Source organism: Choloepus didactylus, chromosome 2 (assembly GCF_015220235.1).
Source record: "Choloepus didactylus isolate mChoDid1 chromosome 2, mChoDid1.pri, whole genome shotgun sequence".
In the NCBI taxonomy this organism is placed as follows: domain Eukaryota; kingdom Metazoa; phylum Chordata; class Mammalia; order Pilosa; family Megalonychidae; genus Choloepus; species Choloepus didactylus.
In genome coordinates, this window is record NC_051308.1 from 31,279,931 (window position 1) to 31,307,614 (window position 27,684).

The 27,684-nt window shown below is 34.1% G+C and overlaps 1 protein-coding gene across 2 annotated transcripts in view; it reads right to left on the reverse strand.

Moving 5' to 3' along the window:
* The window catches only part of SMYD3 (SET and MYND domain containing 3), an 839,570-nt gene that overhangs the window by 485,353 nt on the left and 326,533 nt on the right, over positions 1 to 27,684 (reverse strand). The gene's annotated exons all lie outside the window — the stretch shown is intronic.

A 27,684-nucleotide genomic window follows, 5' to 3' on the forward strand; every position in this document is an offset into this window, starting at 1 on the left:
TAGTCTTCCTATCCATGAACATGGAATATTTTTCCATCTTTTAAGGTCCCCTTCTATTTCTTTTAGTAGAGTTATGTAGTTTTCTTTGTATAGGTCTTTTACATCTTTGGTTAAGTTTATTCCTAGGTACTTGATTTTTTTAGTTGCTATTGAAAATGGTATCTTTGATTATCTTTTAAGTAAAAACACTATGAATTCTATCAGTAAATGAACTTGCTAAATAAATTAAACAGGTATTTAGGCATGCTGAACATCTCAGAGGTACAAGAAATAAATTGAATTAGCATCATAAGAAAAGTTTCAGTGTGTGGTAGATAGAATTATGTACCCCAATATCAACATATTCTTAATCTTAACCTACATTTCTATGGATTTGAACCCACTGTAAATAGGATCTCATGAAGATGTTATTTTTAGTTAAGGTGTGGCCAGCTGAAGCAGGGTGGGCCTTAATTTGTATTACTGGAGTCCTTTATAAGCAAAAAAAAATCAGACATAGAAAGAGAAAGCACAGGGGGGAGCTGAAAGCTGGAAGACAATGGAACCCAGAAAAGAAAGGAGAGGGCATCACCATGTGATGTGAGGCAGGGATACAAGTCAAGGAACCCCAAGGATCACCAGCAGTCAGCACCAGAATTTTACAGATCTTCGCGTAGAAAGCATTGTCTTCCTGATGTCTCATCTGACTGACTCCTCCTAGCCTCAAAATCGTGAGCCAATAAATTCCCTTTTTAAGCCAACCCATTTTCTGGTATTTGTCATAGCAGAATGGCAAACTAAGATACAATGGTACAAAAAGCTATGCAAAACTGACAGAGGAAAATGGCACAAAGCTTTTATGCTTTTAAGAAAGATTACACGTCTCTTTCTACAAATGCAAAACAAGCAAAATCAATAGCCAATTTTATTTTTAGATTTTTATCCACTATAGTGCATAAAGGCAATTTGGGCATTGTCTGAAAAGAACTCCTAACTCAGCATCTTCTCAGACAAGTGAATTTGTCATCCCGACCAATATAAATAATCACACTGTGACAAAGAGAGCACTTTATATTTAATGCTTTAATAAAACTTAGAAAAGGTTGAGAAAACCTTTTGACCCTTGCCACTTCAGAACAAGTATGTTGAATTTTAATATAGTTATAGAAACCATATAGCATTTAGGCTGATTTAACAACTACATAAAACTAAATTCACAGCAATATAGTAATCCATACTAATTTACCAATTCACTCTTTAGAAATAGTGACTTGCCAAAAGTGCTGGCAGACTCAGAAGCTTTCTGAAGAAACAAAATTGAGGTCACTAAACACTTCATTACTGGGCATTAGTGGGAATGCCATTCTATGCCACAGCACATAAGGCAAATTTTACAACTTCAGATTGCCTAAAATAAACAGATATACTGAGAATAAAAATTAGATTTGAGTTGTTTACCATACATAGGCTATATGAATACACTGTACAAAATATGAAAACATCACAAAATCTTAGTTCCCAGGTAAAAGTTGTTCAAACATTTTCTCCTCTCTTTCAAATTATTCCTTACCAGGAAGATAAAATTCTCATTACCTATTATCCGAATGTTCTTCCTTTTTTATTTATATTGCAGCTTCTTCCATGTTCATCTTTTTCTTGGCCCACATTATGTTAACCTTATATTATAAACCCTACAGTTTCCAAGATCTGCAGGGTGGGACACCAAGTGTGTGTCCTCTTATTTTAATAAAATACAGCACTGTCTTACGGTCTGGGTGCTATTACAGAAAACTGACATGAAAAACAAATCATACCATAAGAATGTGGCCTAGTGGAAAAGGCTATTTATGATAAAATTTATGAAGAACATTTATATGCAGAGTAAAAGCCAAAGGATATCAAAGGAAAGGAGTAAAATTTTTTAAAAAAGAAAGAAAAGAAAAAGCTCTAACATCTACAAATTAATAACCATGGGGTATGAAGCAGATTTTTTCACTTCAGGTCATGTCTTGTAGGGGAAGGTTTGTTTAAGACAGCTTCTTCATCTAAAATTTGCTTTTTAGGTAGACAGACACTTCTTAATGCTATCTATTATTCAATCTCAAGTTTTTCTCAAGAATCTCATTAGCTAGACTGAGACAGGGACCAAGACACTAAAGAGACTGCAAAACAGTACACTTTGGGAATTATTATTTTGTTTTAACTGGTCTAGTTAAACAAGATACACAAATTAACTCTGGTGATACAGAAGTAAATCTGCATTCTCAAAATTTAAAAAAATGAAAAGTGCCAGAAAAGAATATGTTTCATCTAGTAAAGTCACCTGGAAGAAAAACAGAGTTACGAAAATAGACTAGAAGCTATATTAATAAACACACTCAGTTTAAAATATGAGAAGGATATCGTAAATAGTAAGGGACAAAAGGCAAGCATAGTCAATGTTTTTTGAAACAAGCATCAAATATGATTGAATAGATTTATCTTTCTGTAAGGACTGGATATATTGTACAAACATGGCATGGGTCTACAAAAATTGCAAGCACATTCCTCTGAAAGGAAACCATCTAAAAATGACTTACCATGATCATTTTAAAAAGCCTCTGATACGTATTCCCAATGCAATATTTTTTTTTAAATGGCTCTGAAAAGAACAAAAGCAGAGATGAAGATAATATGAGAAGTCAACAGGTTGAGATGTAAAAGAAGAAGGCTAAGATTTTAAAAGAATAAAAAGAAACTAAATATTCATAATCAAGGCAGTAAAGAGCCAATTGATAATACAGAAAATCAATTCTAGAGAGAAGTCAAATCTGAGAAATTCTCCAAGACTTGAGAGCAAACTACAGCCTGTAGGCACAATCTGGGCTGCTACTTGTTTTTGTATGACCCTGAGCTAAGAATGGTTTTTCCAGATAAATATTTGCAATCAATTAATGATTACAAACTCTGAACCCAATTAGTAAAAAGTTATCCCCTCAAAAAAGAATTCCATTCCTCTCATTAGTATATTTGAATTATAAAAATACTGTACTCAAATTATAGTATACTTCAAATTCTATCAATAAAAAATTTTGTTTTCTGCCTTGTTATATAAATAGCCAGATAATATTCTCATTTTTGTCCCTTGGCCTGCAAAGCATAAAATACTTACTAATTGGCCCTTTACAGAAAAAATTTTCTGGCCCCTGCTTTAGAGAAAAGAGAGAAAGAATTCTATAGGAGAAGATCACGGCTATGCGTGGAGAAGAAACGCAACCTATAAATAATAGGTATTTCTACAGAAAAACCAAAGCAAATGGAATGAGGGTAATAAAGTAAAATATAATTCAAGAACCATTTCTGATCTGAAGAAATACCTAAATCTGATATCAAAGGGGTTTTCAGTTTTTGAGGCAAAACAAATTAAAAGTGACTCACATCTAGACAAACTCGAGTAAAATACTTGAATTTTAAGGTTAGAGAATAAAAGTTCTATGAGCATACAGGTATGATTGGGGGTGGAGGGGGGAGATACAGGTTTCCAAAGAAGAAACAAAAATCAGGCTTGCCTTATACTTTCCCTCTCCAAGATTTACATAATGGAACAACGGAGACAGTTTTACTTTTCTCTTGAAGAAAAGGTTTTGACTCAAGAATTTCACATTGAATTAAACTGATGTTTCACAGAACAAGCAAAGGTTCAGAAAATGTACTACCTACCCGAAAGTTTCTTAAATATGCATGGCAGTGTATTTTTTTTTTTTTTTCAGTGATCTAGAGATGAGGCAGTAGGAGTATAATGCTTCCAAAGATGGACTTTGTAGAGAGGGAGAGATGAATTTATACAAGTTCTAGCTCCAGGAGCTTTGTAACCATGGACAAATAACGTCAGCTCTCAGTGCCACCACTTCTTCACCTGCACAGCAGAGACATTAATAGAATCTACCTAAGAGCAATGTGGAGATTAAACATGGTTAGCCCATACAAAGGGGTTAGCACAGTGCCCAGGGCACTTTGTAAATAGGCTGTTACCTTTGTTGCTGCTCTTATTATCCTGCTGACTACAAAATGAAAAGAAACTTAAGAACCAGAAAAATTGACAAATTTAAAGTAACACCGATGATCAACAATGAAGAGTTAAGCAGCCAAATCTAAGTAACAATTAAAAACATGGTAAAAGTAAAACAATAATTTTTGTAGGAGAAAATATAGTTGAAAAAATAAAAATTCATTAACAATATGGTTTTAGAAGACAGAATTTTAGAAAGTGGGGACAATTAAAGATTAATAAAAATATATTATTTTTTTATCTTATGGTTCTTAAATTTCATAATTAGAGATAATTTCCAAACATAAGAGAACATAAATGCAAACAAAACCAAGTCTGTGTTGCGAAATAGCAAGGACACATTGAACACAGAAAGCATAAAACACCTGTAAGTTGCTAAAATAAATGTAAATTGTTTTAACTGTCCACTTAAACCAACGCAAAGAACCTAAAATAGGTTAAAAAACAAAATGAAATAGCAAGAATAAAAATGAGAGACTGGGTAAAGATATATCAAACATAGTCAGAACAAAAGCAGAGTTAAACAAATTAAAATTAGATAACATAAAATTCAAGACAAAAACAAGGCCATAAATCAGTTTATACTGATACCAATTCTATAATAAAACAACTGTGGGCCTTGGGTAGCCAAATAATATAACATCAAAATATGAAAATCAAAAGCTGTTAGAAACTTAAGAATGTAACAAAAGAACCTAACAACATTAAGAACTTAACAAAAACAAAATTATAGGGAACTCTGTGAAACACAATCAACAATCCAGAAATATGTTGTGGAAGAGTTCACCTCCAAGGCTGAATTATTATGCCAACTCTGCATCCTCCAGATAACACACTTAAACAAAAAAGTCCATGAAAAGTTTGAAAGGCTGATCATTTAAAAAAGAAAACAACAAAAATACATAGAGTGTATTCTGAAAACTAGAAATTAATTTTTGAACATAACCAAAATTCCAACCATTTGAAAACCCAAAAAAGCAGATCTCTAAGAACATATTGCTTAGAAAAGAACAAAAATGAACTCATAGTATAGGTTGCAGCCAACACTGTGCTTATAATTAAATTCATACTCTCAAGATTGTTCATTATCAATTTTTTTAGCAAAGGAATACTCTAAATATCTAAATTATCAAGTTGTGTCAGTGGTGTGTGGCTTAAGTGAAATATCAGTAAGGGAAAAATAAAACATACATTCAATAATGAGAGAGCAGGCCAAAAAAGAAGCATTTTATTATAATGATAATTCTATTAGCCCAAATCTGGAAACAACCTAAGAGCAAAGAACTAAATTAAGTTTAGCATATCTTTGCAATAAGATAATCTTTAGCTATTAAAAACCATACTTACTAAGACATTTTAATGACATAGGATGTTTTTGATACAATGATAAATGAAAAAGCTGCATATAAAATTTCATATACAATTTTTTAACTGAAATAAGACAGACACAAAAGGACAAATATTGTATGATCTCATTTACAGGAAATCATTAAAATATGCAAATTCATAGAGTCAGAAACTAGCATGCAGGTACCAGGATCAGGGATTGCGTTGGGGAGTGGGGAGTTAATGCTTGATGAGTGCAGACTTTCTGTTCAGGGTGATGGAAAAGTTTTGGTAATGGATGGTGGAAATGGTAGCACAACATCATGAATGTAATTAACACTACTGAAGTGTATTCTTGAAAGTGGTAAAAATGAGAATGTTATACATATGTTACCACAATAAAATTTTTTACAACTGATACCAACCATGTAATAACAAAAAGAAAAAAACATATGAGTATAGAAAAATGACTGCAGTTTCCTCTGTAGGTCAAATTATGGGTAACAATTTTTTACACTTTTCTAGATTTTTCCCCATTTTATTTAAAATAGGTACATATTATTTTTATAATCAAGGAGAAAGTCACAATTATTTTTAAACCCGATTGAATGCCCAGCACTAGAATGCAGAAGACTAAAGCTTTAACCTTTCATATTAATGCTATATTCCAGTTGAATTTCTATTTTTAGTACTATTAGTTATGCTTGTACATTTAGAAAAATCTTGAAGCATTTTATAAACTACACAAACATAATTAGTATTAAAAACAGAGATTTGAACTTCAATAATTTAAAGAGCAAGAATTGTGTCATTTTCAAGTTTTCTGAGACAAGTGATATAATTGCCCTGCACCTATTTGTTAAGTCAATGATACATTTCAAATCATTGTCTCACTTAAACACAGTTAATCCTGTACATTCCTTCATGACACTGGCCTTCACAAAAGGCTATGTAGTCAAGATTTCCCAGGTGACTTTCCAACCCAGCTTATTGAGTCATTTATCCTTCAAGATGCCAAATGTAAAAATAAGACCGGCTATTTGGGGGCTGTCATGTTTTATTAGAAAAATTATTATTTCCCTATAAATCTGTGATTTCTAAAGTCTTAAGAGACTTGAAGCATTCTTAAATGTAATATTGCCCATATCTTGGTGTAATGGCTTTTCATCTAGATGAATATCTCTCTAGATATAAAAAGAAACTATGAAGGACAATCAATTCAGTACATAAAAATTCAGGTGACAAAGAACTTCACAAAAATGCATCTTATAAAGTAAGATAATATATATGTATAGCTTATAGTTATATGATGCAAAATAATTATAGAATGATAGTTTTCTTTATATCATTGGCCGACTGAAAGTACAGCTAGCTCTCTGTGTGCACTTTTTGTTTCTGCAACAGAGCCTCTACAATAGTCTTATAATGCAAGCAAATTAAGCAAGGGGACTTTGAAAGACCTGGGCATTGTTAACAAGGCTGAGACTATCCCACTGACTTCACAAAGTAAAATGAATTTCCAGGGAGCTGATATGACTGCAAAATGTGCACAGATACTATTAAGCTGACAAGAATCCAAACATGTGGATAGTCCCCTTCTGACTACCACTTCGTTGATAATACAGTTAAATATTCTGAATGGTTCATTTCTGAGGGATTACTATACTTCTCCAGTACACAGAGTTATCTGTGCATTTTAAGTTATTTGAAAGGTTTGGTAATAACTCCCCAAACATCCATGGCTTGCCATATTCTAAATACTGAATTCCTGGATGCAAATATGCAGTCCCTATTGGTGCTAACGGAAGTTACATATTTGCACTAAGGAAAGAAACATGTATCTAGAAATCTGTTCTCTGTTGCTTACAGGCAATCAGGTTGCATTTTCTCTTGTGGAGAAAAAAACTGCATTGCTATTTATGCAGAACCATTCAGGTGTTATAGGCATTTCTATAACATCCAAGAATGCATTAGCCAAAACCAACTAAAATTGGTTTTTGGCTCATCATCATTCAAGCTGAATTAATAATATTAAACAGCATGTGGGATGAGGGAAAACCAAGTGCAGAGCAAAATTAAAATCCCTTTCCACTCAAGCAAATTCATTTTGATCTTTACTACTTGAATTCAGCTAAAGGTCAATATATACGATGATTTAGATACAGAAAATATATTATTTCACTGTTAAATATGTTCTGAAATGAGGGCAACCAATTTAAAAATGGAAGCAATTTGGAAAATATAAACGTAATAAAAAATGTCTCCATTATAAAGTATATAAATGAAATTCTATTGATTACTGACAACATTTTAAACATCCTTAGTCAAACTGGTAATGCTCTTACTGCAACTTAATTTTCTTCATATTGTGTCTCTTACATTCAGTGAACATCACTCTGGTGAGGGACCAAGAACAAAGGCAGAAATGTTAGTGATAATAAACTACAGACCTAAATAACTTTTGAACAGTTTTAAATATACAAGTTATCTGTAAGTCATTTATTTTGATAGGTGACTGGGTAACAAACTACACAAACTAATAAGAGCCATGTCTTAGTCTATACCACTACCTGGCAAGAAGCTACGATTATATGGTCTAACTAAGACCAAAACTGGGACTTGGAACACATATAAGTGGAGAAGTAACAAAGAATTATTTATTTAAAAAATGTAAAAGCAACAATTACTTGTTAGTTAATGTAAATACTTTATAAGCATACAAGATTTTATTAAAGGATTGGCCAGACTCACAACTGAAAGAACACTGAAATATTGTCAGCTTCAGGTAAAAAACAGGTGAATGGTCGATTCAGGTATTTACTTTTGCTAACATCCACCTAAGGGATATCCAGTGAACAAGATGCAGAGAAGACTCAAACAGGGAGGGGCACAGACTGAACACATAAAACCATGGCAAATAATTAATTAAAATTGACAGGTGGCATCTTGTCTGGTAACAGTGAATAAATATTCACTAATTTGTCTACTTCAGTATTTTTCAAGATGGTCTCCCTACTAGCAGCATCAGAATCAATTGGGAATAAGCTACCTTCTAGAGCTCGGATAATAGGATTGCCAGGAGTAGTGTAGAGAAATCTACATTTCAACAAGATGCCCAGGAGAATCCTCTGTGCCTTAAACCTTGGAAGCCACAGTCCTAGGAGGAAGGCTCCAGAGGCTCTTCATTACACCACATCTGCACTGCAGCAACGGCACTCCTCGTTTTCCACTATCACACCTACGGTGCACATGTCAGCAGAACAAGAGATACCAGGCTCTTGAAAAGCAGCCTAATGCATCAAATATTTGATAAAGGAATGTGTAAACACATGAATGAGTGAATGGATAGATCAAGAATGGGAAAAGTAATGGTATTTCTAAAATAAAACAGGAATTCTGATTCTTTTAGAGTTGGCTTTCCAAATCTATTCACAGCTCTCTAAAAATCCCCAAAGTTCTCTAAATTTTTCAGACTATGTATTCAACCATGTGATCATAACTCCTCAAATATTGATCACAGAATATTGTGAGAAAAGAGGAACTGCAGGACTTTGATTCTGATTTTTCAAAAACGTCACCGTGCTGCCACTGCTGCTTTCTACCCTGCATAGTCTGCTGGCAAACACCACCACTGTCCCATGCACATCTGCTATGAAGGCTGTTGCTTAGCAACAGCAATCAATGTTGTATTTCCTCTTCACCATTTTCCTAAGGATCGAGACACTGCTCCTAGGTATTATTTTCAAATACCTTCTGTTTCATAGGCCAAACATATTTGTTAATTTTTCTTTTATAGAAAAGAAAAAACAAAAAAGCATGAGCCATATCAGCATAAGATTCAAGGGGAAAAAAGAATGAGGGAAGGTCAGTATAGCACAGGGTGCTTTGGGATTTGTTTGATGAAGAAAAATTCTTTGACAGCTCATTGACTTTATTTGCTATACTCTTTCATTCTGCCATTTTAGAATGGATTTTTGCTACCTCATGGGAGATGAAAGTCATTAGCATGAATTATCATTCTAAATGCAGATTCATAAGGCACTGTCATAAAACACACAAAAAACATGATTTTCACAAACTGGTTTAAGACATAATTCACATCTCTGTTAAAGCACGTCTTGGTTAGATTCTTACTAGCCACTAGCAAACTTTTCAATATCTTTCCACTGATAACACAATATACAATTCTTTCAGCTGAGCAATGCTTACCAGCTAAATTACTTATTTATTACCTGTGATGAAAACATATAGACAATACCAGCATTTACTTTAGGAAAAAAAAAAAATAGAAAAGTGCAAGGGGGAAGCCAAATGAATGGGGAAAGGGGTAATAAGAATTCTCATTTTAAACACACTGAAACATCTTACCAAAGACTGAATTCTTCATGAAAAAACAAGAATGGGACCCAAGAACTATATGTGATGTTTTCCAATAAAAGAAGTGAGTTGATTTTGCTTAAAGCAAATGTACACATATGTTAGTAAGTGGTAGAATCCATCAAGAGGGGTATTGTGATTATTATTTTTCATATTTATTGAGCAAACACTCTGCACAAATCCCTATAGCCAGCTGCATAAAGATGAGTAAAATGTGATCCCTGTACAATCTAGTGGTAGAAACTGTCACATACATAAATAATATAGAAAGATGAATATTACCTCAAGTATTTACTTAGTAACAACAAATGTCCCAGTTAATGTGGATTATATCTGCAGAACAGACTGAATGATAAATCAGAGTCCAAAGCCTTTATTTTTTATGCCAATACTCAATGTTGGTAAGGATACAGTAAGATAAACACACTATCATGTACTACAAGAAATATCAGGCTAGTAAACTGAATCAACGTTTCTGAAAAGAATAGGCATAATGTACCAAAACCTTCTAAAATGTGCATATTTTAAAATTTGATATAGTAATTGTATATCCAGAAAACCGTTTTAAAGAAATAATCAGAAATGCTAACAAAATATATTTATTTGGGCCATACATAAAATAGTAAATACTTTGGAACAACTTAAACACTTAATGGTGTAGCTCTATGATGGATGTGTACAATTAAATTATTTTTCAAGAATATTTTATGAAAAGGAAAATTATTATAATATTAAGAGGGAAAAAACAAAAATAACCAATACATAAATGCATAGAAAAAATAATGGAGGAAAATATATTGAAATATGTGAATGCTCTTTATTTTCTTCTCTCTAATTTTTCTGTCTTCCTCATTTATTATATTGACTATGTACTACATACTTTGTAACCCAAAAAAAGTCCCAATAAATAAAGTATATCAGAGTCCTATTTGAACTTCTATGAACAAATTTTTTTATTTCAACTCAGAACTTCAGCCCTCACTGGTTTCTTAAGCACTGACAAGTTGAGTGATAAAGTATGTAAGTTTCACAAGTATTTTTAGATCAATAGCCTTGTATTTCCATAAATTTGGTCAATATTTTCACAGAGGACAGCTACAATAAAAGCATAGAATTTAATTTAATATAAAGAAGGTTATCTTTTATTTATGAATTCAACAAACATGTACAGACTGCAAGGCATACAAAGATGGACAGGACACTCTTAGGGTCTTAGGAATAGATTTCAGTAACTTGTTCTCCTTTAACTACCCTCCAGAAAATACAGGGTCTCCAGACACATTTCTCTTGAATCAGAATGAACAGTCTGTCCACAAAAGGAGTTTCTAGTACCACCTGGTACAGGTGCTCATATTATATACAATTGCTAACTCCCTGCCACCAGACAGCATGGAAGGTCAAGAATGCAGAAAAATAAATTAATTGAGAAAATTCAGTCAAGAGGAATTAGTACTTCATTAAACCTTCCTCTAAAGTCCACATCACATACACACATTAAAACAATCATATGTTCTTTTTCTCAGTTATCTATAATTATGGGTGCTGATAAACACAATTTTCTAAGCCCCAAAATTGACGGTCAGACTTTTCCAATCCTTACACCAGCAGGGTATCTATTAAAGGAGGAAAACGGAATTTTGAATGGTGAAGTTAACTTGCCATAGTCACTGAGCTAATCCACAGAAAGTCAAAACTCAAGCCTAGGTCAGTCTTGACTTTCTGGCACACTCTGGGTTTCCTAGTTTTATATTCCCTTCTGAATTCCTGCTTTCAAGAGCTATGAAGAACTGCCTTTCATATACCTGTCCTGTTTTATGACTCTCTCATAACACCAAAAGTCTCCTTCTAATACCAGGAAACAAAAGATACACTAATTGGTTTTGGGTCAATCTCTTACATACTGAATTAAATATATACTCTCATTCTCCTTCTCCCTACATTCCAGACTCAACCAGACTTTTCAGACTTTTTCCTTCCTTGATCTATCTTTCTTTCTTTCTTTCTTTCTTTCTTTCTTTCTTTCTTTCTTTCTCTCTCTCTCTCTCTTTCTTTTTGAGCAGTGATGATATTCGTCTAAATGGAACATTGGAACATAGTCTTCATAAAAGAGAGTTGTGAATAATAAGGTTGAAAAAGAATGAGATGATGTCTTGAGAGTTTAGATATCACATTGTAAGTCACTAATCAGTAAGGAGGTGATATATTTTTAAATACTTATTTGGTAAAAGCATACAAGACTGACTGAAGAGGAAATAGACAAGTGTCAAGTGTCTCTAGCCTTGAGATGTCTAGTCTGTCCTAGAATAGCAAACCAATCATGAAAGATATCTCAAAAGAAAAATGGGCAAAACTCTCAATTAACAGCATATGGAGTGTAAAATAAAGGAAAATGTCAAGGTTCGAAGTTTGAAACCAATATGCTGATGCTCATAATATCAGCTTATTTATTATAAGATGAAAGATATTATACATTATGGAGGTGCTTAAGATAAAAACCAAGGAATTAAAAAATTAGCAGCTTAAGTAAGTAAATAAACATGTAATAAATATGCCTCCAAGAGGTGTTGCTAAAATAGAAACTGTTTCGGACCCTTGGGCACTGCCATGCACAAGAATGATTTCCTTCTAGCCAACAATTTCCATAACGATCACAGAAAATATCAACAAAAAAATTCTAAGAAGAGCTACTCAGATATTGAGGAACAGGCCTAAAAACCAAGAAACAAAACTTCTGAGGAATGATAATTTACAAAACAAAGAAAGAGAAGTAACAGGGAAGAGAAAAGCAATTTTGTAGCTCAACTATCTGAGCCAAAAATTTATCTGCCATGGTCTGTGTTAGCGATATTATAAAAGTGCATGCATGCGTCTGTGTGTGTAATGAGAGAGACAGAGAGTACTAGTCAGTGGGAAATATGTACATACATACATATATACACACATACTTGTATATATACATGTATGCACATACACATATATGTATATATGGTATATATGGGTCTAAATTCTATTACCACTCTCTAGTAAGTTAAATTTATTTATGGATATAATGTACTTTCTCTCTATCTCTCTTTTTTCTTTTTTAGATTTTTACCTTTTTAAAGAATGCTTCTGCTGAGCTTTCCATTTTTATTCATTCAAATTAAAATGCAATGATTCACACAATATTACCACAATATCCATACACATGTTGAAGAGAATCTCATGATTATAATCTGCACAATTACTGACTGCTAGATAGCATGCCTAAATAGTATTTGAAAAAGCAGCTTCATTTCTGATGGAGATCAGGACAGTAATAAAATGGTTTCACAATCTCTTCACTAAATACATCTTTGTTTGCATGGTCTATGTATATTGTCATGGCACAGGTGCAAGAAAATATAAATATTTAAAATCCTACTGAGCTGCTGTGAAATCAGTGATAAAGAAAAACATAAACATGGTGGCTTCATGCGTGTAGTTAAATACATAAATAATTTAAGATCGTCAAAAGGAAGAAGCACATTCATATTTCTTACTTGGCACTTATTATTATTCAAAAGCATTATATATTATGAATTGTGAGCCATCTGAAAAATATGCCAGACAACACTAAATTTATCGTCTTAAGCCCTAAAGAAAGTTACCAGCAATGAACAGTAACAATAGGTTAGCTTTGCACTTATAAAGAAATTTTTATCCATCTGTCTTCTCCCCCAAAAGAAATCTGGATCACTCTTAGTCTTCATCATTGTCTACCCTATCATTATACAACTAAATAAAGCAGCAGCAGGACAAAATAAGGGGTCAGAAGAATTCAGCAAATCCAGGGACAAACTGGTTCTGTTCTATAAAGTCAAAATGTCTTTAAAATATAGTATGTCCTGGCATGGAATCCTAAATGATGTCAACCCACTTACAAGACAACAGCTAAAATTTATAATTATTTGGATTAAAATCAAGGAGCTAATCACCCTTGTATGTTCCATTTGAGAGGTGCAACTCCTTAAAAAGGGTTTTGGGTGTTTTGTTTTGTTTTTTAACCAAATTATAGTGGTCCAATTGTATACCCAAACAATCATACATTCATGAGGATAATGAAGGGACAGCAAAAGATAGAGGATTTGGGGCTACTACTAAAAACAAAGTAAGTAAGAGGATTATGGAAATATGGCAGGGTAGGAAGCTCCAGGAAACGGTCCCTCCACCAAAACTACTGAATTGGCAGAAACTGTCTGATTTAACTATTTTGGATCCCTGGAACCAAATGGAATACTTGCTATAACCAGGGAAGAAATGGATGAAAATGCTGGTAAGTTTTGGTAAAAAATCAATGAACATCACTGTTGGTGTACTAGATACCAACCCCCACCCCCCAGCCCACAGCAGGCAGTCGGTGGAGGGGGGGAGCTGCAGCCTGGCTTCTGGCAGCAGCTTACTGGTGCCAGGATGGGCAGTAAGGACCATGCCATCCAAAACCCAGAGGTGTAGGGTCTGATTGCTGATGGGTGTTTTTGTCTGATGTTTTTGAGGGGCCAGCACAGAGGGCCATTGTTTCAACCTCCACAGTCATTATCTGCAGAGCACTCTTAGAGTACTTTTTTTCCTCTCTCTCTTTCCTTTCCCTGGTGGGAAGCAAAAAGAATTGGGGAACTTCACAAACTGATGGCTCCAATCCTCAACAAGAAAAACAACCAGCAATCACAGAAGAGTTGGAGAATTAGATTTCCAGAGTTACAACAACATGATACTCAGAATGTCTAGTCTCAAAAAAAATTTAAAAACACAAACAGGAACGCATGGCTCATTCACCAGGAGAAAAAAATCGACAGAAACCATCCCTGAGGAAGCTCACCCATTGGATTACTCAGACACAATTAGTGTGCATGTTTACCAGGAGATAAATACATGAATATTCATAGCAACAAGTGAAATAATTAAAAAAAGAAAACAAACTGTGGTATATGCACTTAACAGAAAACTATATCGCAGTAATACTGAATGACCTGCAGCTACAAGAATCATCATGAATACGATGGTTTGAAGTGGTATGTACCTCAGAAAAGCATGTTCTTAAAGCTAATCCATTCCTGTGGGTAGACCTACTGTGGGTGGAACCTTCTGATTAGGTTATTTCAGTTGAGGCGTGCTCCAGGTGGGCTTAATCCTCTTTCCGGAGCCTTTATAAGAGAGAAGCTAAGAGAGAAAAGTCAGAGAAGCTTAGAAAGAAGGACACACAGAAGTGAAAAGAGAGAGAAGCTAAAAGAGGGAAACATGCAGAAGCTCAGAGAGGAAGCCACTGAAGCCAGAAGCTGGAAGCAGCGAAACCTGGGAAAGAAGAGAGAGACCAGCAGACATCACCATGTGCCTGTCCATGTGACAAAGGAGCTGAGGATCGCTGGTAGCTGGTCTTCAGGGAGAAGGTATCATCCTGTTAGTGCCTTGATATGGACATTCTCATGGCCTCAGAATTGTAAAAGCTTGTAAGTTAACAAATCCCCACTATAAAAGCCAACCCATCTCTGGTATATTGCATTTTGTCACCTTTAGCAAACCAAAACAATAGACAAATCTCAGAATATTAGGCCAGAAAAAGTAAATAGAAGAATAAGCATAATCTGATTTCACTTAAATAAAGTTAAAAACATATAAAATCAAATAAATGTTGATTAGAATACATATGTGAAAAAACTCTAAAGAAAATCCAGTGAATAATAACACAAGATTCAGGATAGTGGTTACTTCAGGGGTAGAGAGGGAGATGAGATAAAGGAGGTTAGGTACACGGAGATTCAGAGCTGGTGGCAACATTCTATTTCTTAGACTAGCTGGGTTGCTTTACAAGTTTTGTTCCCTGTTATTTGTGCCTTATATTTCTAAACATTCTTTTGATGTGTTTATTGATGATTAGAACATACACAAAAAAAGTATATAACAACAATAGTACATGTGGGTGTCCTAGCTGAAAGCATAATGATATGAGTTCTGCATGTGAGAAATACGCCTTACTAAAAGAAGAAACTAACAACACTTCTTTTCCAGCAGGTCACAGCAAAACATCCAGGTGCCTCAACTTCAAGAATATACAGTATACTGTGTGGTAAGTAAATGACCAACCTTGTCAAGTAGACCTCCATCCCAGCAGAGCACCGACAGCAGTCCCTGAATGCCTAGGAGTTGTCAAACCTATCCTCAATCTAGGCTGGTTTCAAGTTAGCTAATTAGTGATTCTTTACCACCACTATTTCTGTCCAATCAATTCCAATTCTAATGATGCCTGTAAATGCAATTTTGGGCATTTCTTAAGTTCCTCTAACCCAGCCTTAACATATAATGAAAGTCTTAAATTTACCCAAATTGATACGACCTTTTTCCACTTCTATTGACTAGGTTATGACTTATATGCTCTGTTACATTGTCTCATCACAATTCACATTCGAGTTGAGTCTGCCATTTTAACAGCTTGTTATGTTTTGGTTAGCAGCTGAACAGATGGGTAGTTTTCCTCTGGTATGAATATCTGCCAACAGTTGGAAGGGTGTAAAATTCATTCTCAAAGAAACCCAAACATAACCACAAGGAGCCTAACAAAGAATAAAAATATCCACTGTTAAAAATATTGGTCTTCACAGAATCACATCAGGTATTCAGAAGTCTTGGTATGAAATGACAGTTAATTAAAAGAACTTCTTGGTAATGATGTTAAGTTATTCAACTAATAATCATAATAGAAGTTGGAATTGTTATAGTTATTGTGTTCATATTCATCTGATCCTTTCCGAGAAATAGATATTGTAGATATTAATAGCCTAATTTTACTATACTCAAGGAATAAAGCATAAAGAGATATCCATGTTATCATAGGAAGTGACTGAACTCAGAAGTCAAATAAGATTTGTGCCTGTCTGTGCCTCTTATTAGCAACACAACCTTGAACAAGTAACTTAATTTCTCAGAACCTCCTGCTCCTCATTTTAAAAAGGCACAATACATAATTCACACGGTTCCTATGAAAATTATATTGACTATTACATATAAAAGTTTCTAGCAAAAGTACCTGTCACAGAGTAAGTCATTAATAAATATTTCCTTCCTTAAAGTCCCAGTTGATCAGAAAAACTCAAAATTCCATCCTTACTCCTTTCAAAAGGAGTCAGAGATGACTCAGATTTAGGGGAAAATAAAAATTTACACCAAAACGTCAATTGAAACTTGAGGTTGCAAGGAACTCTATACATCCTATAATCACAGTGGTTTCTCACACAGATCCTGAAGGAATGGACAGAATCTAATGAGTGAGTTGTTAAATAATTTAGACGGGAGAGTGTTGGCCTATAGTAATGATTGATTGATTTGATATTAAATTGTTTATCATCTAGTATTGTTATTTGTCATCTAATGCATGCATATCTTTTCTATACAATTAAAGAGTGTACTCCATGTTGCGTACAGACAACCCTTGACATTCATTCAAAGATTTCCTTTTTCTGATACTGGTGATTTGTAGATTCCTCCCTGAGCTGTAAGCAAACACCCCTCTGCCAATTCTCCAGTTCATGGCAGGAGAGGGGAGAAGGAATCTCCTCAGGAAGAAGAGTCTACTGGAGCTGGGAATGAGGGAAAAGATGGACATAGGGAAGTCAAGGCACTGCAAATGCACATGCACCCACAATGAGTCAGTAGGAAGATGACAGAAATGTCAGGGAGTGGGAATAGGAGAGTTCTCAAATCAACTATTCAGTATGATATTTTCCAATCTCCATGATTTTAGTTTCTTGTCCTTGTGTTTCCTGTTTGAGGATGACACATAGCACTTCACAAAGCATTGGCTCATTCCACCCCTTTGAAAAGATACCGAAAATGGAGTCACAATAGCTAGAGAGGTTGCCCAGTATCCATTCCTCTCTGATGGACCTAACACTATGTTACAGTATCAAAGGCAATCAAAGATTTGACCTAACCTTGGTGTCATTTTAGTAGGACTGCCCCTTCTATGCCTCCCTTCTCCTCTATAGTTTCCTCTTCCCTGACAAGCACAATTTACTGGAATTTTGCATTTTGAGCAGTTCTTTAGAATATGTAAAATTTCAGTAATTATAATACACTAGAATTGCTAAATTCTATAATCTCATCCAAATGAACTTAATCACATCATAACATTCCATTTGACTTGTTTCCAAAATCAGTTTTGATTACAAACTAAAAAGAACTTAAAAATTCTTTTGGTTGAAAAGACCTTTCATCTATAAGAGGACTAAAATCCTTTTATTTCCAAAGTATTCATCCAAGCATCTTTCATTCAACACATCTTTTTTTGTACACTGCTACTAGAGTGAACAAGACTGGCAAGACTCTGTCCTCATGGAGCAGAGAGATGATAAAGAAGTAAACAAACAAATGAGTAACAAAATTTTAGATAATCCTAAATGATGCAAAGAGAATTTAAGATAGTAGGTTTAATGGGGAGTTTCTTTAGAAAAGCCTTTCTGAGGGAGTGACATTTGAACAGAAACCTGTAGACCTAAGACCTAAACCTTAGGTCTCAGATCTAGGACCATTCCAGACATAGAACTAGCAATTTCAAGGTCCCTGGGACAAAAATGAACTTGGTATGTCAGAGGAAGAGAAAAAAGTCTAATGTGTCTGAGGTGTAGTGACAGAGGGAGAGGAGAGGGATATAAGATGATGTCAGAAAGGTAAGCAGGAAGCAGAATATATTAATACTAAAATAGGATAAGAAATATACATTTTATTCTAAGTGGGAGTCAATGGAAGAATTTGGGAGAAGGAGCAGATATGACCTAATGTTTATTTTAAAAGATCACTCTGGTTGCTGTGTGGGGAAAAAAAAAAAGATTATAGAGAAGCAGGAGCAGAAGGAAGAAGACCAGTGAAGAGGTTACTGTTAATTGTCAAGTAAGAGATGATACTGAGACTACAGTGGTGGAAATAGAAAATAAAAACCAGGTTTTAGATATGTTTTGTTGGAAGTACCCACACCACTTACTGATGGATTGGATGAAGGTGGGTGATGAATAAAATACATGACTAGATTTTTGTACTAAGCAACTGAATGAGGGTAATGCTAATTATTGAGGTGGGAAGATAGGGGAAGGGACAGGTGGGTATGCTTATCAGACATCTAAGTGGAGACGTCCTATAGACAGCTGGATATACAAATCTGGAGCTCAGTGTAGAGGTTAAGGCTAGAGATACAAATTTTTTAGTATACTGGCATAAAAGAGGGTATTTAAAGTCATAGAATTAAATGAGAATCCTCTAAGGAGAGAGTTTAATTAGAATGAAAAGAGAAAAAAGCCCAGTATTGAGGATTTCCAGTATTTAAAGTTTGATCAGAGAAACAAGAACCATCAGAAGACATTGAAAAGAAATGTCTACCCAATAGGAAAAAATCTAGGAGAGTGTGGGGTGCTGGAAGCCGAGAGGAGACTCTATTAAGAAAAAGGGAGTAAGCAATTGTGCTGCTGAAAGGTTAAGAAGACAGGGATAAGACACTGGGTTTGGCAAGATCAAAGGTCTTTACTTAATAAGAACAGTTTCAATGAAGTATGGGGAATGGAAGTCCCATTAGAATGGGCTGAGAAGAGAATGGAAAGTGAGGAAGAAGAAGGAAGAAGGAAGAGGCAATAACTATATACAAACCTTTTCACTATACATAGAAACACACCAGTAGCTGCAAGGACATGTGTCAAAGGAAGTTTGAATGTACTTGTGACTAAGGTAGTTGACAACAGATGTTACTGGAAGAAATGGAGCATAATCCTCTCCCTTTTTTTTTCCCAATTTGAATCAACCCGCTGAAGTCTAATTCTAACAAACCCTTCTCTGAATAAAATATATGAATATCCAACATGTATACTTGTCAAGCCCAATATCTCTTTTTTTCAATCTCTCCAATAATGAAAATTTCCAATAAGGAAAGCAAATCTATGATCCAGTCACCTTTCACAACAAGATAAGCATCCATGATATACTGATTTGCTCTTTTTTACACTCTCTGGCACCCCTCTCTTCTAGAACATTTCCTCTTACCTAAAACAAACTTCTACACATCTGATCTACTAAATTGAACTGAAAATGTAGCATTTCTCTCTCCATAAATAGTTTGGGTACTGTCCTGACAAGAGAAAGATGAGAGAGTAAGTGAACTGTGTGAGCCACTTTTAGTTGCTTCATACTGATATTGAATTAAATGTGTTGCTAATGCAGTTTTCACAGCCTTTGTTTCATTTTTTTAATTCAGTTTTACTGAGATATATTCACATACCACACAATCAGCAACAGTGTACAATAAATTGTTCACAGTACCACCATATAGCTGTGCATTCATTATCATGATCAACTTTTGAACATTTTCATTACTTCAAAAAATAAAAAAATAAAAAAAGAATAAAAATACAAGTAAAGAAGAAAACCCAAAACATCTTATTCCTCTCACCGCCCCCCCATTATTCATTTAATTTTCTACTCATCTGTCCATACACTGGATAAAGGGAGTGTGAGCCACAAGGTTTTCACAATCACATAGTCATATTGCATAAGCTATACAGTTAACACAGTTGTATCCAAGAATCAAGACAGCCTTTCATTAACTTTTCAGGAGGCTTTCTTTTCCACTAAGCACACTTTGTACGAGTTCTTTTTTTTTTTTTAAGTTACATGAAGACAAGTTAATGATGAAGGCATGTAATACAGACTTAATTTATATAGTACTTGGGGTATATTTTCAACAATGACTTGCAAGTATAATTATAAATTATATGAAAATTCAGAGAAAGGTATATTTTGCTTAGATCCCATCTTTATAAGTTTATTACCCATCTCATGAATCTACTAAAAGTTTTTAACTCAAGTCATGGACTGTGGCACCTGTCACCATTTGTGTTAATGTTTACACCTACAGATTAAAAATCTCAAAGTGTTCAATTTTTTTCATCCTCTTAGTTGTTTTAGAAAGGAATTGGGAAACAGAGTGACTTCTAGACTTCTCACAACTGCATTATTTTGATTTTTTAATCCACATTTGGCATAAAGAATAGTAATTTAGTGATAAGAATATCATACTAACCTGTGAATAAACTGGAGACATACTGGTACTCCAAAATAAAGACAATGTAATTAAATATATATATGAAAGATATTAAAACAATGTCTAATAGTTGTCATCCCTGAGTTTTAAATTAGCTCAAGAAGACCTTAAAAATCATATAGTTCATCCTCCTTAGTTTAAAAATCCATTCTTAATTTGTTTAGAATCATTATTATATGAGGTTATTCATTCTCCCTAATTTTCTTTAATATTAATAATTAATATTAATAAATACATGTGATGATGATTGACATCAGATCCTATACCTTGACAATTCAAATCATCTTAGATCATGGGAAATATTAACCAAGTTCAACTTCCCATTTACTCATGGTAAAATGATAGACATTGAAGAGAAATGGGGTAACACTTTGTATATAAATTCAGAGTCTGATGCATATTTTACAATGTCTTCACTTTCTCCTACTGGAGAACGAAGTTTCTATTTTAGGAAATGTTGGTTATGTATTCTACCCTTCTATGCTTTCTTCTCAGCTCATGAACTCATGGATCCTGTCTTAGTTTCCAGGCTGCTATGACAAACACATACATGGAGTTGACTTAAACAAAGGGATTTTATTGTCTCACAGTTTCAGAGCCTGGAAGGATTGCTTCCTCTGGGGGTCAGTAACATTCTGGCTGGCCAGCAACGCTTGGATTCCTTAATTTTCCCATTGCATGAAGATGTTCTCCTCCTATCTCTCCAGCTCAGTTGATTTCCATCTTTCAACTCCTCCCCATGGCTTCCTATTTATAAGGCCTCTGGTCATAGGATTAAGACCTATCCTGATTCAACTGGCCACACCTTACCTAAAAGTAACATCTTCAAAAGATTCTATGTACAATGGGTTCACACCTATAAGAATGGGATTAAGATTAAGAACATGGTTTTTCGGAGGTATGTAATTCTATCTACCATGGGTCCTTGGAAGGATCAGATTAAATAAGGCAAATTTTGGGAAGTAGAATAAGCAGTGTCCTAAGAGGCCAGGCCAAGAATTTTTGAGCCAGATTCTTTAAAAGTTTTGGATACATCTGGAAACCGTATTAACTTTATTTATACCAAGAACAGCAATTTAGTGGCCTGAAATAATTCCCATGAATTATAACTCCAATGTTCTTTTTAAAATCATTAATTATGACTATTATGACTATTGTTCTAAGTCTTTGATTAGTAGTTCATTAATTTAAAAGTTAAATTCATTATAGGAATAAATAATGCTAGAATATCTCCTAATTATCTTTGCTAATCTACCAAAAGTTTACACTATCCTTCTCCTGAGACACTCTACATTTGGTTTTTCTTGCTCAGATTATCATCCTGCTCAAATTCTTTGAAATCCATTTGTCTTGGTATTTAAAAATAGAAGGGATTAGTGTTAATTTAACTGAATCAGCAATAACCTATTGAATAAGTTTGTGATAATAGGTGCTACATTGCTTCAATCTACCTGCCACAGAACAAAATAGTATTAATAATTAACTTAATCCTAAAGAAAATCAACAATTTTTCAACTCTCTTTTTGGATGGATAGTGATTTTAACTGCCCCATATCTATCTCATAAAGATGATGTAAATCTTCCAAGTATTTTGAGCTTCCTAGAAAATCATGCTATTGGGATTATTTCAGTATCTGTGAACAGACTTACGTATATCATCAGCCCTAAAATTGTGGGCCGTAAATGTGTTCAAGCAGGTGGATTCCAAAAGTGAGGCACTAAATTCACAGTAATTATCCAAATACATGACAAATTTCAATATTTAAATGCTAACCTGAGGCATACCTGGGGATTATAATTCACCGAAGCTTTAGGAACCATTGCATTTCTTACATGATGCTGCCTTGTCCAGGACTATATGCTATTCGATATATAATGTTCACATTTTTCTGATTGCTCCCAATGATAAAGTCATTAATTTCACACTACATTTTCCAATTAGTAATAGCAATCCTTTTTAAAAATAGGTACACAAATCAAGGTAGAATGAGAAAGAATATTTTTTCTCTAATCCACACCCCTCTCAGAAAGATTTAAAATAGTTTGTATAAACACATTCAATACAATGAGCTAGCGCAAATATTAAAAGAGTTATATGAAGAAATCATAACAAAAGGAAAATGAGAAAGGAAAGAGGAGTCAGGAGTAGGTTGGTATACAAAATGCATGCTGCTGCATCCTATGCATTGCTAATGGTATGTCACAAATTTCATGAGATCCAATAATGAGTCCACGATACCAGAGAGAAGTTCTATAGCAGAACTGGGGATAGCTTTATGATTTTCAAGTAATTATAAGTTCTGAGACAAAGTTAGTTGCAAAATATTATCTTCACTATTGCACGGTTTTGTTTTTTTCTTAATCATTAAGGAACAGTATCATAGCCCTTGAGCCTCTCTTGATTAAGAAGAAAATCTTCCCCAGAGTAGCACTGTCCTAAATAACGTTCTGCCATAATAGAAATGTTCTATATCTAATCTACTTAACGTGTTGGCCACTAGCCACATGCGGTTGTTGAACACTTGAAATGTGGTTAGTACAACTGAGGAACTTTAAATTTTAATTTAACTTAATTTTAATTAATTTAAGTATCTAAATGTGGCCAGTGGATTTGAAAAACATTTCTAATGCGTGTGTGTGTATATAAATTTCTCTCTCATGGTGGTATATTTCTCAATTCCTCAGCTTTCTAACTCAAAATTATTTTCATATAAGGTATATTTTCACCTAAATAATTCAACTTATTTATATATCAAATTTATTTTATTCAAGAGAATTTTTCAAATTATGGGCTCAGTATTCCTTCGGCAGGTAAATTCTCTGGGTTGTTCCTAAGCATGATATTTTATATGCTCAGATTCTGGTCTTCATACATTCCTGAAAGCAGTCTTTCATTCCCTTATACTCTCAATCATTCTTACTCTGCTCTCACTCCAGCTGACATGCCACTTTCAAAGAGGTATGTGTTTTTTCTTGTTTCCTGCCTTTTTGATATGGTTGTAGACACATGAAGAGTGTAATAAAGATCCTGTCCAGAAAGCAGTTTCTGTAGGCATTGGGCAGTTGAGAACAGCATCAACAATAGATGAATTTAATAAAATAAATAATATATATTCCTACTATAGGCAACAGAGTAACATACAAAATGCAACTGTAATATTTTTACAGTGTTCAAACAAGTTTCAACATCATAATTCTAAACTTGGCATTAAATTTTTGTTTTTGGTACTTATTAAAGTGCATACACAAACACATTAATATAGAGAAAAAAGAAAGTACTGCTTTAAAATTGCAAGGGAAAAACATCAAAATAAGATCATGAGACATTTCATTACATCCTAGAGATAATACCACTTTCATTTCAAAACCACCCTAGTCAGGGAATGATAATCTAATAAGAACAGATAAACTATGGAGGGTAATCTCAATGTTATGGGAATGCTCAGGAATGATTATGGTTTGTAAACTTTCTTGGATATAGTAAGATCATGTTGGAAGCAATAGAGTTATTTTAGGTTTTTTTTTTCTCTTATTCCTTTGTTTTCTTAGGGGTTGTTAATTTTCTTGGGGTATGGCAGGAACATGTTGGAAGCAATGTAGTTATTTTAGATTATTTGTTTTTCTTACTCCTCTGTTTGGACATGGTTTATTAATTTTCTTGGGGTATGGTAGGAACATATTGGAAGCAAAGTAGTTATTTTAGGTTATTTGTTTTCCTTAATCCATTGCTTTGTTTGAAATGTTGTGGGGTTTTTTTGGTTATTGTTTGCCTGTTTGTTTTTAATTTTTTGATAAACAAAGTTAAAAATTGAAAAAAAATCAGTAGAAAAATGGGAGTAAAAACTAAATGACAAATAGGGTGGGATGGGGGGATGGTTTGGGTATTCTCTTTTCACTTTTATTTTTTATTCTTGTTCTGATTCTTTCTGATGTAAGGAAAATGTTCAGAAATAGATTGTGGTGATGAACGCATAACTATATGATCATACTGTGAACAGTTGATTGTATACCATGGATGACTGTAAGGTTTGTGAATATATTTCAATAAAACTGAATTAAAAAAAAAAAAAAAACCACCCTAGTCATCTGGGGCTCCAGGTGTTCATCAGATACAGCATTTGACACACAAAGCCATGGCATAAATGACGATTACTGTTTTGGGTACAAATCCATACAGATCACACACAGGATCCAATACCAGTCAACTTCCCACAGCAAATCAATTTTTCAAATACGCCCAATGTTTATTTTGTGTTAAGGATGGGAAAGCAAATGAAAGGGGAATGAGTGACATTAAAATCTTTATGCTCTGTTTTAGTTTTTCCTTGGGAGCACTGAGCAGATCTTTTTACATTTAACTACTGCAACAGTTATATCACTTGAGATCATACTCTAGGAGAAATGCAGTATTTATTCTCCCATAGAGCACTTTGATCCTCTCATAGTTTGACTTAAAAGCTATACTTCTTAATGCCAGTGAGAATATATATATTGATTTAGGAGTGCCTAGAACACTTAAATTTATAATAAATCCAATGAATTCCTCTTCTTTTGGAAGATCTTATATGATATGAAGCTTATTCAGTGGTTAGAGGGTTAATGAACAAAATGGATCACTGGACTGAAAATAAAAATCAGTATTTAAAAAAAAAAAACATTATGCCAAGAGAATTAAACTCTACATAATACTGTAACCACTGAGAATTCTCAACAGTAAAATAAAGCCTTGTAGTTCCAGCATTTTCATTAGTTTTCCAGTAGCACTGGATGCAGTGTGACTTACAATGAGGTAACGGCTGCTCCTTTTAAAGACCATATACTATATAGAGGAAAAACATTCCTTCAATTCAAATTGTGATGGTGATTGGTCTATCCATACCACTAAGTATTTTAAAGTTCATTATCTTAAAATATTTCATGTAACAGAATACTGCATTTAACCGGCAAAACGATAAATGCTAAACAGCTGATGTTGAACCATGCTGCATTATAAACATTAATTTTAAAATAAAGGAATTTATAAATCAGTTAGAACTTTTGCAGGAAACCCTTATAAGTACACAATCTGGAGCTAGAATTATGTTTGATGTGTCAACTTAAACAGATGAAAAGTAAGATAAGGGTGAACAAACCCATACAAAGGAATGAAAATCATGTTATTACCTATGAGATTATTTCCATTCAAAAGGAGAGGAGGGAGGAAAGGGAGATCATAGTTGCAAAGTGCAACATGACATTAAACTGGATCTTACAATACAGACATATTATACTTGCATTCGGTTCCTATTCTCCCACGTTCATAGATAGGAGGTCTTTTGAACTACTAACTTTGGAGGAGAGAGACAAGCATCTCATTAATAGACCTGTCCTTAAGTGTGAGGCTGAGGCAGAAGATGCATAATCATAGAAGAAAAAACATGAGTTAACACTGTTTTACCCATTGTAATTGGAAAATGTCATAAGCCCTACACTATTTTCTGTCCTGTCATATATTTAATTTCTTCCAGCTCACCGAAATTGAAGAACTATTCTCAATTTTTACCTGAATATGAATAATACATTGCCTTCAAACCAGATAATGATGTCCTCCTTATATATGTAACTAAAGTATTATTTACTGTGGAAGATGCAGAATTATAAAATACAACCCCTACTCTCAAGTTACTTACAATTGGTTAGAAATTTAAAAAAAAACTATACATAAATATAAAGGTAAATTAAATACAGTTGTGGCCCTCAACTAACAACAGCAAAGTTCTGGGAGAAATATATATAGCTAGAGTGGGCCACCTCCAGTCCACAGGCAACATGAGGCTCACGGCAGCTCCAATGCCTACCAAAGCTTGCCTTCCCAGGGTCCCATGGGTCTTTCATACTGCCCTAGAACTTCTACTTGAATTTCTCTTTTAGAGCAAATTCCTAACCTTTAGGCAGGAGAATCCTGAGAAAAGAGCGCCTGGAGTCATTACAAGGGAATCATAAACCTTATGTGCTCTAAGCACCTTCTGTAGCTGTGCTAGCCAACATGGTAGCCACAAGCCACCAAGTGGCTACTGAGCACTTAAATGTGGCTAGTACAACCGAGGAACTAAATTTTTTATTTAATTTAATGAATGTAAAATTAAATAACCACAACCATGAGTGTCTCTCAAACTGTGCCAGTCAGTGCCCATCTCCCAGCACACCTTGTCACATGCCTTTCAAAATTGAGGAAATCAAGGATTTGCTGCTCACAACCAGGTGAAAGGATACCAAATCTGTCAAGACCAAGAAAAACAAGGATAATATGAACTTTTAAGTTCAAAGCAGCAGATATATTTATACCTTGGTCATCACAGACAAAGAAAAGGCAGAGAAACTAAGGCATAGTTTTTGGTAATCATATTTATAATGTGTGTTTAAGCAATCACAAATTCAACAGACCATCATGACAGATTTTTGCCTAGTCTTGTAGTTTAGGAGAAGGATAACTAGAGAAAAGAATAAAAATATATATTAAGAGAGTCCCTGCTAAATTAGTGTTCATGAACAAAATATTTTATTTGCATTATCATCTCTTACTCATGGGGAACATTAATACAATGCACTTTCCTCTTTTTTTATTATACTCTAAACTACACTATAAAAGGGGGTTAGTTTAGTTCATGAATCAGCTATTTATCACTCATCTCCCACACCTGAAACAGTCCAAGGACACTTAAATGCAAATTCATTGCACTTATCACTTTCTTGAGTGATCCTATCTTTTAAGTTCATCTTGGGATTATCTATCTCCATATTAGAATTTTTATTTCTAAAATGCTGGCTCACTTCATTGGAGAAAATGAGGCTCCCACAAAGGAATATGAAAAAAGTCTTGACT